Source organism: Delphinus delphis, chromosome 17, assembly GCF_949987515.2.
Source record: "Delphinus delphis chromosome 17, mDelDel1.2, whole genome shotgun sequence".
Taxonomy (NCBI): domain Eukaryota; kingdom Metazoa; phylum Chordata; class Mammalia; order Artiodactyla; family Delphinidae; genus Delphinus; species Delphinus delphis.
Genome location: NC_082699.1, coordinates 7,153,580 through 7,169,889, shown reverse-complemented (window position 1 = coordinate 7,169,889; position 16,310 = coordinate 7,153,580).

The following is a 16,310-nucleotide window of genomic DNA, read 5'->3' as shown; positions in this document are numbered from 1 at the left end:
TCTGGTTGCCATGGGGCTCACTTTCAAAAGCTACCTTTCACATTCGTGGTCACTTCATGTTCCTCCCTATCACTTCCTTGCACACCTCCCAAGGAGAAAACCAACAGGTGTGGAAGAAAAGGGGGAAAGTGGAGCATGTCCCAGTTACTAATGTCAAAGGCTGGTGGAATTTCTACAAATCTAGGCATGTGGTGCTTGGTGACACAAGGTATGCTCCTGATGAGCTGCAAACATGGCCATTATCTCATTGAATCCATGTTGACTAATCACCAGCCCTCAGCTCTATTAACTCAGCAATTGGAAATACTTGGGGATCTACGTCTGATCAGACTCTGACATTCCTTCTCTTTCTCCCCATGGAGTAGCTATAAGTATAAACAAGTTCAAGCTTCAGGATCCCTAAGTAACATGGATCCTTCTAAGCCCATGGGAGGCAGTCTAATAATGGGTTCACATGACAACAATCTTAGTAAAACTGATGAAAATAGACTATTTTAGTTACAATTGGTTAAGATTGCTGTCTCTTCCATTTAAACTTCCCCAGTGGCATTGGAGTGGCATTGAAATGGTCCAGACATTTGTGGGATCCTGTTAAGGAACAGCTGAGTTGGGATATAATTAGTTTGGATAGAGTGGATTATATTTAGTGGCTTGTCATCACTTCTGTGTTGTTATTGTTAGCCGTCTAAGTAGAAATAACTTCTAGTGATATTCTAGCCACTACTTGCATGGAATCACATAGCTTCATCATGAAAGTGCAGGACCAGAGGTCATATCCCCATGTGATCTTGTGCTATGCTGCCCAGCACAGGTGTGTGACTAGTGGAAAAGAAGAGATTCCACTGTACAGAGACAGAATCTAGATTCTTCATTCTTCGTTCTTCAATCACAATCATTGTTGTGATTTATTTTCTAGATAAGTACTCACCTTGATACCAAAGAGTTCATTCAAAATTTGAAATTCTTTTCCTTAAAGGATCTTCCCCCAACAAATTGTGTAAATCAAGACAAAATGAAACTTAGATATGCTTCTGTTCACAGAAGACTGTATAAATTCAGAAAACCAAATTATTGATTTACAAAGCTAAACATAAATGCTGAATGAAGACTTACATTGACCAGTTTAGCATATTTTTATCCTTCTAGGCAAGATATATTCAAGTTCACAGAGAACAAGGAAGAAACAGGTTGAGAGATATTCATTTGGTTTCAATGTTTAATGGCAGCAGTTTCTGTTGGCTGAATGCAATGGTTTTTCAAGAGCAGTTCTAGGACTAAAAGCATCCACCTCACCTGGGAAATGGCCGAAAATGTAAATTCTCAAACCTCACTCCATACCCACTGAGTCAGGAACTCTGGTGGTGGGGCCCAGCAATCTGTGTTTTGACAACATTTGCATGTGATTTTGATGAATGCTAAATTTAGTTTGATGAATGCTAAATTTAGCTAAACACTTTAGTTGAATGCCTATGTTTTTACAATAGTGAAAACCAGCATCAGATGGGCAGGTTACTCTCTCAAGAAAAGGTTTGTCTAGGTGTTCTCCATATTTGCTTATCTGCTATGGAATGCAACAAGAGCAGTTCTAAGAGGGAAGTTTATAGCAATACAATCCTACCTCAAGAAACAAGAAAAATCTCGAAAAAAACAATCTAACCTTACACCTACAGGAACTAGAGAAAGAACAAATAAAACCCAAAGTTAGTAGAAGGAAAGAAATAATAAAGATCGGAGCAGAAATAAATGAAATAGAAACAAAGAAAACAATAGCAAAGATCAATAAAACTAAAAGCTGGTTCTTTGAGAAGATAAACAAAATTGATAAACCTTTAGCCAGACTCATCAACAAAAAGAGGGAGAGGACTCAAATCAATAAAATTAGAAATGAAAAAGGAGAAGTTACAACAGACACTGCAAAAATACAAAGCATCATAAGAGACTACTACAAGTAACTCTATGTCAATAAAATGGACAATCTGGAAGAAATTGACAACTTTTGGGGGAGGTATAGCCTCCCAAGACTGAACCAGGAAGAAATAGAAATGAACAGACCAATCACAAGCACTGAGACTGAAACTGATTAAAAATCTTCCAACAAATAAAAGTCCAGGACCAGATGGCCTCACAGGGGAATTCTATCAAACATTTAGAGAAGAGCTAACACCAATCCTTCTCAAACTCTTCCAAAAAATTGCAGAGGGAGGAATACTCCCAAACTCATTCTATGAGGTCACCATCACCCTGATACCAAAACCAGACAAAGATACTACAAAAAAAGAAAATTGCAGACCAATATCACTGATAGATATAGACGCAAAACTCCTCAACAAAATACTAGCAAACAGAATCTAACAACACATTAAAAGGATCATACACCATGATCAAGTGGGATTTATCCCAGGATGCAAGGATTCTTCAGTATATGCAAATCAATCAGTGTGATACACCATATTAACAAATTGAAGAATAAAAACCATATGATCATCTCAATAGATACAGAAAAAGCTTTTGACAAAATTCGACACCCATTTATGATAAAAACTCTCCAGAAAGTGGGCATAGAGGGAACCTACCTCAACATAATAAAGGTCACATATGGCAAACCCACAGCAAACATCATTCTCAATGGTGAAAATATGACAAACCCGCAGCAAACATCTTTTTCAATGGTGAAAAGCTGAAAGCATCTCCTCTAAGATCAGGAACAAACAAGGATGTCCACTCTCACCACTATTATTCAAGATAGTTTTGGAAGTCCTAGCCACGCAATCAGAGAAGAAAAAGAAATAAAAAGAATACAAATTGGAAAAGAAGAAATAAAACTGTCACTGTTTGCAGAGGACATGATACTATACGTAGAAAATCCTAAAGATGCCACCAGAAAAGTACTAGAGCTAACAATGAATTTGGTAAAGTAGCAGGATACAAAATTAATGCACAGAGATCTCTTGCATTTCTATGCACTAACAACGAAAAATCAGAAAGAGAACTTAAGGAAACAATCCCATTCACCATTGCAACAGAAAGAATAAAATACCTAGGAATAAACTTACCTACGGAGGTAAAAGACCTGTATGCAGAAAACAATAGAAAACTATAAGACACTGATGAAAGAAATCAAAGATGACACCAACAGATGGAGAGATATGCCATGTTCTTAAATTGGAAGAATCAATATTGTGAAAGTGACTATACTACCCAAAGCAATTGACAGATTCAATGTAATCCCTATCAAATTACCAATGGCATTTTTTACAGAACTAGAACAAAAAATTTTACAATTTGTATGGAGACACAAAAGACCCTGAACAGCCAAAGCAATCTTGAGGGGAAAAAACGGAGCTGGAGGAATCAGACTCCCTGACTTCAGACTATACTACAAAGCTACAGTAATCAAGGCAATATGGTACTGGCACAAAAACAGAAATATAGATTAATGGAACATGATAGAAAGCCCAGAGATAAACCCACGCACCTATGGTCAACTAATCTATGACAAAGGAGGCAAGGATACACAATGGAGAAAAGACAGTCTCTTCAATAAGCGGTGCTAAGAAAACTGGACGGCTACATGTAAAAGAATGAAATTAGAACACTTCCTAACACCATACACAAAAATAAACTCAAAATAGATTAAAGACCTAAAAGTAAGACTGGACACTGTAAAACTCTTAGAGGAAAACATAGGAAGAACACTCTTTGACATAAATCACAGCAAGATCTTTTTTGACCCACCTCCTAGAGGAACGGAAATAAAAACAAAAATAAACAAATGGGACCTAATGAAACTTCAAAGCTTTTGCACAGCAAAGGAAACTATAAACAAGATGAAAAGACAACCCTCAGAATGGGAGAAAATATTTGCAAACGAATTAACGGACAAAGGATTAATCTCCAAAATATATAAACAGCTCATGAAGCTCAATATTAAAAAAAAATCCAATCATATGTGCTTATCTGATTCTTGATTTTCTATGTTTTCATTGAAGATCTTCTCTTCTTCTTGTTATCAAAACTTATATACTATGGTTGACAGCTTATTTCTGTTGCAGTCTATTAGGCTAGAAGCCATCTCACTCTCAGAGAGCAACTTGTTTTCCTCTTTTGCAGGTTTTTGAGTCACCTCCTTGTTGTCTCCAGATAGGGCAGATCTCTGATCTTTGTAAGTCCTCAAATAACACTCTAACACAAAATACTCATGAAACTGGTACACAAACTAGTACCATGACTAAACTTTTCAAGTGAATTATTCTTTAGTGACCTGGGATTTGTAGAACAAGAGCATAAGCCTGACTTAATTGGCCAGCTTCATGCTTTGTTACAAATTCACAGACTTGGTCTACGCCTCTCCATTCTCTATAGAGATGTATGACTATGAAAGCATTTTCTTCTCATAGAGGCAGATTTCATCTGTGTTCAAAGCTTTTTCTTACCTCAAACATTTCTTGTCTATAAACTGCTCTAGCTGTTTAAACGTCACATTATGAAAATAAAAATGCATCTTAAAAACGTCAAAAGGAAAGTTGGCTCAGTGGTCATACTGGTATCTGTTGCTTTACGTAAATTTTGTTTTTTTAATTTTATTTTATTTTTTTTATGGTACACACGCCTCTCACTGTTATGGCCTCTCCCGTTGCGGAGCACAGACTCCAGACGCGCAGGCTCAGTGGCCATGGCTCACGGGCCCAGCCGCTCCATGGCATGTGGGATCTTCCCTGACCGGGGCACGAACCCGTGTCCCCTGCATCGGCAGGTGGACTCTCAACCACTGCACCACCAGGGAAGCCCGCTTTATGTAAATTTTGAAGGGGTACCTAACATCTGATGAAATTACATTTTCTGCTAAAGATCATTTTTTTCATATACTTTTAATACCATAAGTTAACCATTTCTTTAATTTTCAAAAAAATATTCCTAGGTTACTTCATAATCAATTTTCACACTGACTGAAATACAACATTTTCCTAATACCAGGAACCCCCTGAGGTTAAGGCAATTGAATGCACATTTATAATGTCACTCAAAGCTAGAAAGGCAGAGGATACTCTATTAGCATATCATAAGTTACAGGAGAAATACAGCAGCCAGATTTTGTTTCCTCATGATTCAGTCTTGGTAGATTGTATATTTCTAAGAATTTATCTGTTTCTTCTGGATAAATTTATCTATTTCTGTTACCCCATTTGGTGTCATGTGATTGTTCATAGCAGTCTTCTCTAATCATTTTTATTCCTGTGGCATCGGTTGTAATGTCTCCTTTCTGCTCCACGCAAGATCTAATCTTTCAGTCCCAACCCTATGCAGCCGCAGAAACAGCAATGACTGAGGACTGACAACCTACCTTGAAAAATAATTCCCAGAGACAGTCTGTGAGGGGAGAATCAGAAGGCAAGGGAAAGTGTGCTATTTTGGGGGGTGGGGTGGGAGAGGGCTACTTTCAACACCTTAGAGTGGTGACGACAGTCATTGACTGAGACTCTGTGCCAGTAGAAAGGGGAGGGGGAGAGCTGAGGAAGCCAAGACCGCGATTATTGTCTTCCTCCATGGGCTGTCTCCCAGGGTTCCATCACCATGGGACTTCTGTCAAACTGCAATATAACCCTTGAGTGAGAAGTAAAGATGACATCTCCTGTCTCGCTGAAGAAGGGGCATATTGACTCATTCCTATACAAATGTGGATGCTCCAATCCCTACCTCATCCTCATTACCACATTCCCTAAGGAGCCCGATGATAGGGCTGAAGGAAAGAGAGGCAAACAATATGTTTCGTAAAGAATAGGATATATAGAGTAAATCTTTGAAATTTAAAAGTTTTGAAATTATAATTTTGCCTTTGTTGACTTCTGAGGGCTTTGGATGTTTTCCTCTCATAAACAATGCCTTCCTTTATTCAGGACCAGGAGCTAGGATGATATGATCCAGCTACATTATGGATTAAAAATGGGCTCTTGTAAGCAAACCTGAAAGCTAAACTACCAGTGATCATATTATTTCTTTATAAAAATAAGTTCTGCATTTCAAACAATTAACTGAGAAACTAAATTTTGGACCAAACATATTCATTATTCTTTATGTATATTAGAAATGTTGTTTTTGTGAAGTGGTAACATGTATATATATTCAAACTCCGTGTCCATGAAACATACTAGGCCAAAAAAGTCCATGGCTTATCATTTAGGTCATCCAGAGGGAAAAGGATATATAAAATAGAGATAATTATAATTTTAAAATTTTTCATTACATTCAATGCTTGCTCTATAAAGCATTCTAAGAATAGCCATCAGGTAGGAATACTGATGCATTTAGAGTTTTAAAATTAGTTTTCTTTTACTCTTCTTAACTTGGGAAAATTTTGTGAAGAAAGAGAATGGCTAAACAGTGAGGAGGAGAGAACACAGGAAGATTGTACTTACTTTTCTGAATCCTATAAATGAGATTCGCAATAGAATTACTTCGAGATGTTTTGGAGAGAGTACTGAGCTAGGAGACCTGTGCTATGACTCTATTCAGTCACTCGTTAGTCTAGAAAATTCTCAAGTTGCTTAACTCCATGGTTTCCAGAATTTTGATTTCATGAACTATTAAATGTTTTTTAAAAGGAATAAGGTGACAAGCAAGTGATTATTTTATGTGTTGCTTAATAAGGATAGTGAAAAGAAAAAACTATCATCTACTTCACTATTATCTTATTTAATGTGGACATGTTAACATAAAATAATAATACGAAAATTGTACATAAACAAATTTAACTTCATAAAAAAGCTCACACCATGAAAACACTTCTTATTTTGCCATGAGCCAACGAACATTTCCCAAGGGTTGCCACTGTTCTTCAGAATGACATTTAGACAGCATTCCTTAATGTCTTAATCTACACGTTCCTTAAATTCCTCGTTGGAAAATGAGGGAGTTAGACTAAATAACCACAACGATGAATTATGATTCCAAAATTTGACTTTATGACTACTTCATAAAAGAACTGTCTCAATCTCTCATTTATTACTTCAATGAATAAGAGACACAATTCTTACTATCTTTCTCACTTCCAGCACGGATTAGTATATAATCCAAGTTCACCATATTAATAGTATCACTGAAGTTTAAATCCTTAGATTCTTGGAGTTTGATATGCAATTAGCCACTTATTACATGGGATTAATCACAGCTATACTAATCCCTAAATTAAGTATGTTTTTCTATGAAGTTTAACATTGGGGAAAATGCCTTCTGTTCTCTTTTAGTTTCAAGAAATAATCTGTGCTCAGGAAAAAAAAAAATTTTTTTTTCAAATTCTCAAATTATTATCATTGACCTCCATAAAAATCCTTAATGGATTGCTATGTTTTGTTGAGCATTTATTGTGAACTAGGTAGTATGCAAAAGCTGTTCTATTTAATCCTCACAACTCTATAAAATGGCATTACATCAAATTTATAAATGAAACCTCAAGATAAAAACACGTTCAAAGTCTTAAAGTTCACAGTAGGATTGGGATACAAATTGTTCTCCATTGTCAAATCTATTTCTGCTGCATGTTACTGTTTCCAAAATTCATACCACTGAATTTCCTCTGTCATGCCTATGTTCATGCTGGTTTCTCTCCCTAGAATGGATTACCTTCTACTATTTTTCCTACTAAAGCTTTATCTACCTCAGTTCAAATGCCAAATCCTTCATACCTCCAGAAAGACTTGCTTTCTTCAGAGTCCTTAGAGCACTGTCTTTGTATTATTCCTTTGGCATTAGCCTTACAATCTAGTCTTCTCTGTTATCAAACTACCTATATGATGCTCCTGTGAGAAACTATTCCAAGGGATCAGGAAGGGGCACAAGGATTTTTCAGAACATGTGAGAGTCAGAAATAGCTAGCTGGTTTAAGGAAAGTAACAAAAAGATTTTAAGCCAAGGAAATAAGACACAGGGAATGATCTAGAACTACAAACTGGAAATTGGAACTTTTGCATGTTGATATGTGAATTGGAGCTACCTTTTAAGATACCTCTAAACAATTCATAAGCTTTATGACAAAAGCTGACCCTTGTTATATTTCTCTATTCTCTGTGTTTTATTTTTTTAAATGCTATATTCTGAGGCTCTAGGAAACAGTGTGTGGAAGACAAATGCTTGTTTTGAAGTATTTTAATGGATAGCATGCCCAGGTAGCCACATACCTAGAGACTGGAAGTTACAAATGAATTCTACTAGAGTTACAAAAGCAAGAGCATTTTCAACTACGTACTCGAATTCTACTCAAGCCAGCTCTTTCACGTTAAGTGGCTAAATGTATAAAATTATTAACAAAATGCAAACATCTGTTAAAACTATAACCTGCCATTTATTATCTAAACCATTCCATGGATTCTCTTCAACAATATCATCAACATGACCTATAAAATTAGAAGAAATACTGTAGTGGTTTTAAGTCCAACAAAATGTTTTATATAGAGCTTAACTGCACACATTTTGAATACCACATTGACATCTGTGAGCAGAAAGATTGAATGGCATTGGCCTCCTTTCTTCTTAATATGAAAAGTCTTGTAGAAGTGTTTGTTTTCTGCCTCATTCATTAAAACTAGCAGTGTCGAGTGCAAAGTCAAGAGCTGAGCGTGGTGGGGAGGCGAGATCTGTCTTTGGGCACTGGCAGAAGAGTACCTCAAAGAAGTGTAGATCTGAATCTAAGCAAGGGAAGAGACTTTGTTGAAATCATGCAAGCTGGGTCTGGCTGGCCAATGGAGCATTAGAGCTAAGAAGAGGTTAGAATTTGGCCCTAAGAGTTGAAGTTTCCAACCTTCTTGTGACTCAGAAGAATCTATAAGAGGGGAAACCAGAGGCTCTAAGGTCTGCCTCATGCTCAACTTTCTGAAAACTTTGCCTCACTTAGTCTTAATTGAGCTCATTAATATGATCACTGCGAATATTCACCACCAAGGAACCAAAGTATAAAGGTAAAGGTTGTGGGTCTTTTAAGATTAGAGTAAAAGAAGCAACTTATTAAGAAGAAGAAGTGTTAAAAGAGAATATTCACTACTAAGAAATATAAACTAAGTATATATCATTTTCATATGTTTGTAACTTAATTTACTTGAAGGATGAATTTCTACGTTGCCAAGAAAACCACAAAAATGCTTAAAAATATTTTAATAAATATGATATGTATTGAAACATACATATGTTTCTTTTATGCTTCCCATAAAACTTTGCCCCCGGGATAAATACCAGCCTGAAATAACACTCACTTGGCTCAGATTTTTATGGGTGTTAGGTATTTATTGAGGAGCCTTCATTTATTTTGAAAGCTGGAAGCCTGGTATTGCTTTTAGGTGAGTTGAAATGTGATTTCATAAAGATGGAATTTCTCAACTTAACTACTGTCTATTTTGAATTGAATTGCTTATTTTATTAATAACTTCCTGGTACAGGCAAGCTCAATTGTTTAAAAAAAAAATCACGAGTCCCTAATTGGACAGTTAATCCTATTTTTTGCATGGCTAGTCAACTTAATACAGTAGGAATCAGAGCAAGTGCTCACTGAGTGAATTAGTTGAGGTATTTGCCTTTTGTCTCCTCTGTGCCCATGATGTCTAGCTGAGAGGTCGCGATACGTATGTTGTCGGGCCAACCTTATAGTTCAGAATGATGGACAGTGATTTTAGGGACACATGGAAAGCTGATTTTCCCCAAAGCATAACGATGGTGCACACACATAATACCTTGATTAGTGACACATTTACCCACTCCTTGTAGGGGCTTTTGAAAAAGCAAGTTCTTTTTGTAAATTCTATAAATTGTCATTTATACCTATGGGTGAGTTGGAGTTTCAGATTGCATCATAAGGAAGTAGTTCTTGCCGGTGAAGTTGCTAAGAAGTGGGGCAAGTTATGTAAAGGAGAAATGGAAAGCACAACAGACTTCACGGCTGGCTTTCAGACCTCAACATGAGTCAGCCTCTGGGACACAAAACTCTCCAGATGGAGATGTTCTAGAAGCTTCTTGCACTGGAGCCGTGACAAAGAGAAGCAATCGGAGTACATATTCAGATGTTAAGGGCTTTAGAATCATATGGATCTTTTGAATTTTCATTTACCTCCCTTGCAAAGACACCTGTTGCACTAAAACTGCAAAAATGGCCCTCAAGTGACAGTAAAGAACCATGCGTGACAGGCTGCCAGTCTCTCATCTTCCATTTTGAAGAGGCGGCTTTTAACCCGAGTAGAGTGTGAGGCTGCAGGTCTATATTGGTGGTGGCTTCAAGTGAGCATCAGGTGATTTGATATTACCCTTGAGATAATACAGACCACAAGGAATTACCAGCAATTTGATCTTACTCATGGGTCGACTGAGAGTGAGCTTAGCAGCTAGAAATGCTCGGGGGAGCTGATGGAATGGCTTAACCTCCTGCCATGTGGCTGAGGTGTGTCTGAGGTGGGTAAGTCCCTCAGGCTCATGGGGCTGGGATTGGCCATGGACAGATAAAGTGACGTGCATTCTCTCCGTTCCTCGTGGAGAACCTCTGCGTGTCTGTCCTACAAGAGAAAATCAAAGGTCTCAGGTGGTCTAAAAGTGCTCTGATGTGCATCTTTTAGACTCAATTCAGTTTCCTGCTTTTGAATCAATGTAGAGATCAGTAATATGCTAAGTGCGGACCCTGGAAATTCCACTGTGGGCTGGAGCCAAAGCACTGCTTCTTCCCAGCCTACAAGGAGGGGAGGAACCTGCTCCAGAACATCCGTTGACTAAGCCGCGGAGCACTTCGCTTAGTTCCGGGGCCACTTCTTTGTGGATGAAGGAAGCAGTGTGTTGACCTACCTTCTGGCAAAAGCTCCTCGTCACAACTTTGACTGAGCTGATTAGACAATTATAAATTGATCAAACATCACTGTGAAAAGCATACCATGTGGTCAGTATCTTTTAAAATACGTCCCACTCTATGGACAACAAAATAGCTAACAATTATTGAATGTGCACTAAATACCAGAAGCTACTACATTTAGTTTAACAGGTGAGGAAACTGAGCTTCAGGATGGCATTCAGCTTTCCCACATGTACAGCCAGTAACGGTGCAAACACAGGCAGTTCACCATTACGTCGTACTGGGTACTCCTAGAACAAATTACATATGATAAATTATATTTTATATTTGAGTTGGAAATACCAAAATCTCAGAGAGCTAACCGACTCTCTCCTTTCCCTTCCTTATAAAGTCCATTTATCCTAGCTCTCTGTCCCCACTAAAATTAACCAAGGACAGATTTTATTTCTACTCTCCTGGCTCCTAGATGGTGTTCCCACCACCTCACAGTGCCTGGTACTTACGAAACGTAATAAATATCGACTGTGATCATGGCACATTTAGCTCTTTATATGCAAATCGTATCTCATCTAGTATGTTGGTGTCTAGGTTGTATCTTATGTACATCAGGCACTCAACGTATATGGTGAATTCACAGACAAATCTTTTTATTCAAAAGTTCTTAAAATAAGTTGCAAGCTAGATAAAAAATTAGCCAGTGTTACTGTCATGGGTTAAAGTATTCTTGCTTTGACTCAACCACAAAGAACATTGACTCAGTAAATATAAAAAGATGACCCCCAAAAAGGAAATACTGCAAACCAAACTTGGTTCCCACGTTCAAAATCAAAGCCTAAGCCCCTTTCCTGTTGACCCCTGATAGCAGTTTTAGAGATATCCTACAGTGATGTCTCTCAGATGTCCAGCAGCTTAAGAGTGAGTTGGTGACTATCTGGCCGGGGCAAGTTTCTATGTCCAACACGACTGAGCTTCAATCCACAGTGCTTTGAGGAAGATGCTTAAGTTGTCAAGAAAAACAAATACACAGATCATCTGCCCAACAAACAACTGGGAAGAACAAAAAAAAAAACAGGAAAACAGATGGGTATGCAGAGTACATACATGGTAGTCACTGACAGACGAATTACACAGGTTAATTGTACAAATATAACCACAGATATTTAGACTCATCCCCCTTACTGGGCTTCATCATCTCCCAACTCAGACCTTCTGAATAAGATGCTGGGCAAAAATCTCATTGCCTGAACCTGATATCTTTATGTCTTTTTGGGGTGGGAGCAAGTATTCCAAAATGATGTATACATCCGTGGACCTTCAGGAAGCTTCTAGTGGGCTTCCTACAGTACGCTGAAGTCATTTGCTCTTTGTTTTTTTTTTTTTTTTGCGGTACACGGGCCTCTGACTGTTGTGGCCCCTCCCGTTGCGGAGCACAGGCTCCGGACACGCAGGCTCAGCGGCCATGGCTCACGGGCCCAGCTGCTCCGCGGCATGTGGGATCCTCCCAGACCGGGGCACGAACCCGTGTCCCCTGCATCGGCAGGCGGACTCTCAACCACTGCACCACCAGGGAAGCCCCATTTGCTCCTTTGATCAAAGCATAAATTAAAAATTAAGTGGACATTTATAACAAATAAACTGGATCAGTCCCTGGAAAAAATATTATTTTTGCTTAATCATTAAAATAGTTGAAGAGGGAAGAAAGGAGGGAGGGAGAGAGGGAGAGGGACAGAAAAGGATACAAGAAAGAGGATGAAAAAGAAAGAGAGACAGAGACCAAGAAACCATTCAAACCAATATTTTGGGTTAGATGTAAGAGTTTAAAAAAATCACTTTCTCATATCATGAATGGCTAAAGAAATTCCACCTAAGCCATGTCTGTCAAAAGAATATCTGCATACACTAAGTAGTTTCTGGTGAGATGGGTCTAATGGTGAATAAGAAGACAGTGAGAAGGGTCTGACCCTTGAAAGGTCTTTGACAGCGTGGCTGATTGCTGATAGTGTTAGAATAGACTTATTATCAGCGTCTACGCACCTTATCAGAATGAACATGCCTCTTTGAAAATTAAAGTTTATGAAAAAGGACATCTTGTATTTCGCTTTTGATAGTTTTCCCTAAAATGCACGTTTAAAAGATATAGAACGAAACTCCTTATCATTTAAAGTACTTTTTCGACTTGATTAAGTTCTCTTTTCCCCTTTATGCAAGGGGGAAATGAAAACCCGTGAACTATCTGGCGGTAGAGGAAAAGCACATTTGTTGGTATTATTCAATACTAGAGGAGGGAAATCAGACTGGAGTATTTTAGATTTGAAACAAGGAGTTTCATAAACCAAAAGAAAAACACAAGCAGCAGGGATTTTTTAAGCTTTCTTTGTTTGTTCCTTTGTTAATATCTTGCTCTGCTAGGTTTACAAATCCTAAATAAATAGAAATTAGTGCTCCTTCCTTTGCAGTCCATTTGCTTTAGATGTTTGCCTTGAGGGACATTTGTGTATTCTGCTAATGGCTGCAGCAGAGTGCTGTCTCATTTTCATTCTGGCAAAAAAAGGCCGTCACCATGGTTACAGTTTCATTTGCTAGAGAGAAACTGATGGCTGTTAGTGATCCCATCATAAGCAACTTCTGTCAGATTTCTTATCAAGTAGACATATTTTGACAAAGCGAAAGCTAACACCGTAATAAGAGAACTGAGTTGCTACTCTATGTAATGAACCATTTAGCATTAAATGAAATGTGAAACCACATTTTAAAAGCTGAAGGTGGGGAGAAAAAGTAATATTTATAATTTACACACACAAACACAAAAGGAATATCCCATCGTGGAGCAATGATAGCTTGTTTCTTTTTGTTGTCACAGCAACTCTAGCAGGATAACATTGATTTATATTGGCGTTCTCAGCACACCGTCCTGAAGCCACACAGAGCTTGCATGGGAGGATGTTAAGGTATCCTTCACCCATGTACCTCAGTGGAGCCCAAGGCTATGCCTGGAACCAAATGCTAAGGTAGTAAGTAGGTCAGAATATTCCGATAAAAGACCTAGCAAAACATTTTGCCCATAATAGACTATAAATGTGTCTTGTTGTACACAAGGAATAATCCAATCCTGAAGTAGATCATTGCGATCAATGGAAACACCTTCCTTGTCCATGTCTGTGAGCCCTGTGGTATTTCCAAAGGGTGGCCAAGATGACACTTACTGATAGGACCAATGGTGAAAAAAGTCTAGCCTGAAGTTTCCCTTCTGGGCTTCAGCAGAAGCACCCAGAATTAGTCCACACAAAAAGGGTGAAGGTAGTGGGTCAAGGTTAGAGAAACATGCATCTCAGGCCATCAGGCAAAGCTGCTGGCAGTGTGGTCTATTGGATTGTGAACTAGGTATCTGACGGACACAGCTGACGTTATTTTATTTTAGGACAAAAGAAGATAGGGACTAAATCAACAGGAAAGTCCCCTAAGCAAAAGCTCTAAATGTTTTTGCTTTTTCTGACTTTTACAGTTTGACTGTGTCTTGACTTCAAACCCATGTAATGATAAACAGACTAGATATTTCATTTTGAGGGGGAGAAATGTCCTCTTACATTTGAAATAAAGAAACAGAGGTTCCCTATGATGGCCAGCTCTACTGGTGCAGAGGTGCGGGATTGCTCACTAAAATGTCTGTTTGAAAGAATGCTCATAGACTTTGGGATATGGAGGATAAGATGAGGACATATTTGTTACTTTTTTGCTTGTTGTTTGTGCAAGGTTTTTCACTAAAAATGAATGAAAACATAGGGGGCAAAATGCAGTTTTGAAAAATATTTGGTTCTTTATTCAGTTTTAAAGGATTGCATTGTTCTATTTTATTTTATTTCATTTTGTTTTACTTTATATTTTATTTTATCTTACCAATGAGGGCAGTAAGGTGTTGGGGAGTGCAAACCTTGCCCAGAAGTAATCTGGATGGAATCTCTTTCTTCCTGAGCATGTGATTTTCCAATTTCAAATGTCTTTGCCTGTGATATCCACATAGGTGTGTATATGGAATGTGAAGGAAACCATGAAAACCAGCAGTTGTTAGTGTGACAAGGAGCATCACCAAATTAACAGCCAGGAAAAAAAAATCTACTCTAGCTAAAGCCATCTCTTATCAACCAGCTCCTTTAGAGATCAAGGCTTTTTTTTTTTTTGACAATTTTGAAATTATCAATCATTACACCCTTTTCTAAAATATAGTATTGCAAGAAGTGTAATAAGTCACGTATTCTTTGCATCTTTTAAAATCCATTTCCAAACTCATATAACTAACGTTGCAGAGTAACACAGTATTTTTAATGAACATAAATATAAGTCCTCCTTTGTCTTGCCTAGGGAACCCTAAAACTCATGCCTGCATTTGAAGTTTAAAAGAATGTTTTTCTTAATTAGCCTCATTTAAAAGATATGTCTTATTATTCACTCAGCGGCCAATCAAGAGCAAGGAATCCTGGTTTCAAAGTTTGTGTTATATCAGGTCGTCTATTAACCAGAAAAATATACGATTTTATTTTAATCCAAAGAAAGTAATACCTTATATTTATAGAGCACGGAAGAGTGCAAATCACTTTATGAACATCATCTTACCAACAGCTTATCTCTATTTACCAAAAAAAAAATGTGAACAAATCCAGGACATGTATACAATTTGCAATAAAATTCCCCCTCAATTACAAAATAGAGTTGTCCCTTGAAAAGTTGACCTTACATCCTAATTTTCCTGATCACTTATAGTAAATTGGGGATTGTTTGCAAAAGAAAAATCATGTTCAACGTAAAGAGCTGAGAGCAAAGAAAATTGCAAGATGGTACATGATCCCTAGGCGCGGCTTGTCCCAAGGACATCTGCTCTGGCATGGTTTCGAGAGTGGGAGAGGAATTCCTTGAATCAAAAATGCTCAATTTAATATATCTTTCAAATAAAGGTATATCTCACATTGCTTCTCTGCCAACTCTCAAAACAAGACTGATGAACTAGAGAAACACCTAACCTGGAAAACAGAAACAAACATGACAGGTGTTGATATTTACAAGTTTTATCAACTCCATTCCAAAAAAAGTGCCTAGTTATGCTTATTCTGAATTATACAACATCTTTAGCATATATTTGTATTAATAAAGAGGGAAACAAACCTTTTAAAGAGAAAATGAACATTTTTAAAGAGAAAATTTAACCCCCTGAAGAGACTCCAAAAATTTCCTTCAGAGTTGTCATTTTGTCATAGAAGTGTCTGTCAACCCAATTAAGTTACACTCCCCAAATTTTAAGGAAAAAAAAATCCTCTCTTATTTTAAAGTCTGTTTTAGTCACTTTCACCACAGTGTTTCTTCTATTACTTTTCATGGTAACTGTACAATATTTCTAATTATTAATAATCTTATTTCTCAAGGAAAATATATTTTTGCATGTTATAAACAATTGCTTTACCAATGAGCTTATGGAATATCATCTGACTTTAAATTAGATGATTCTGAA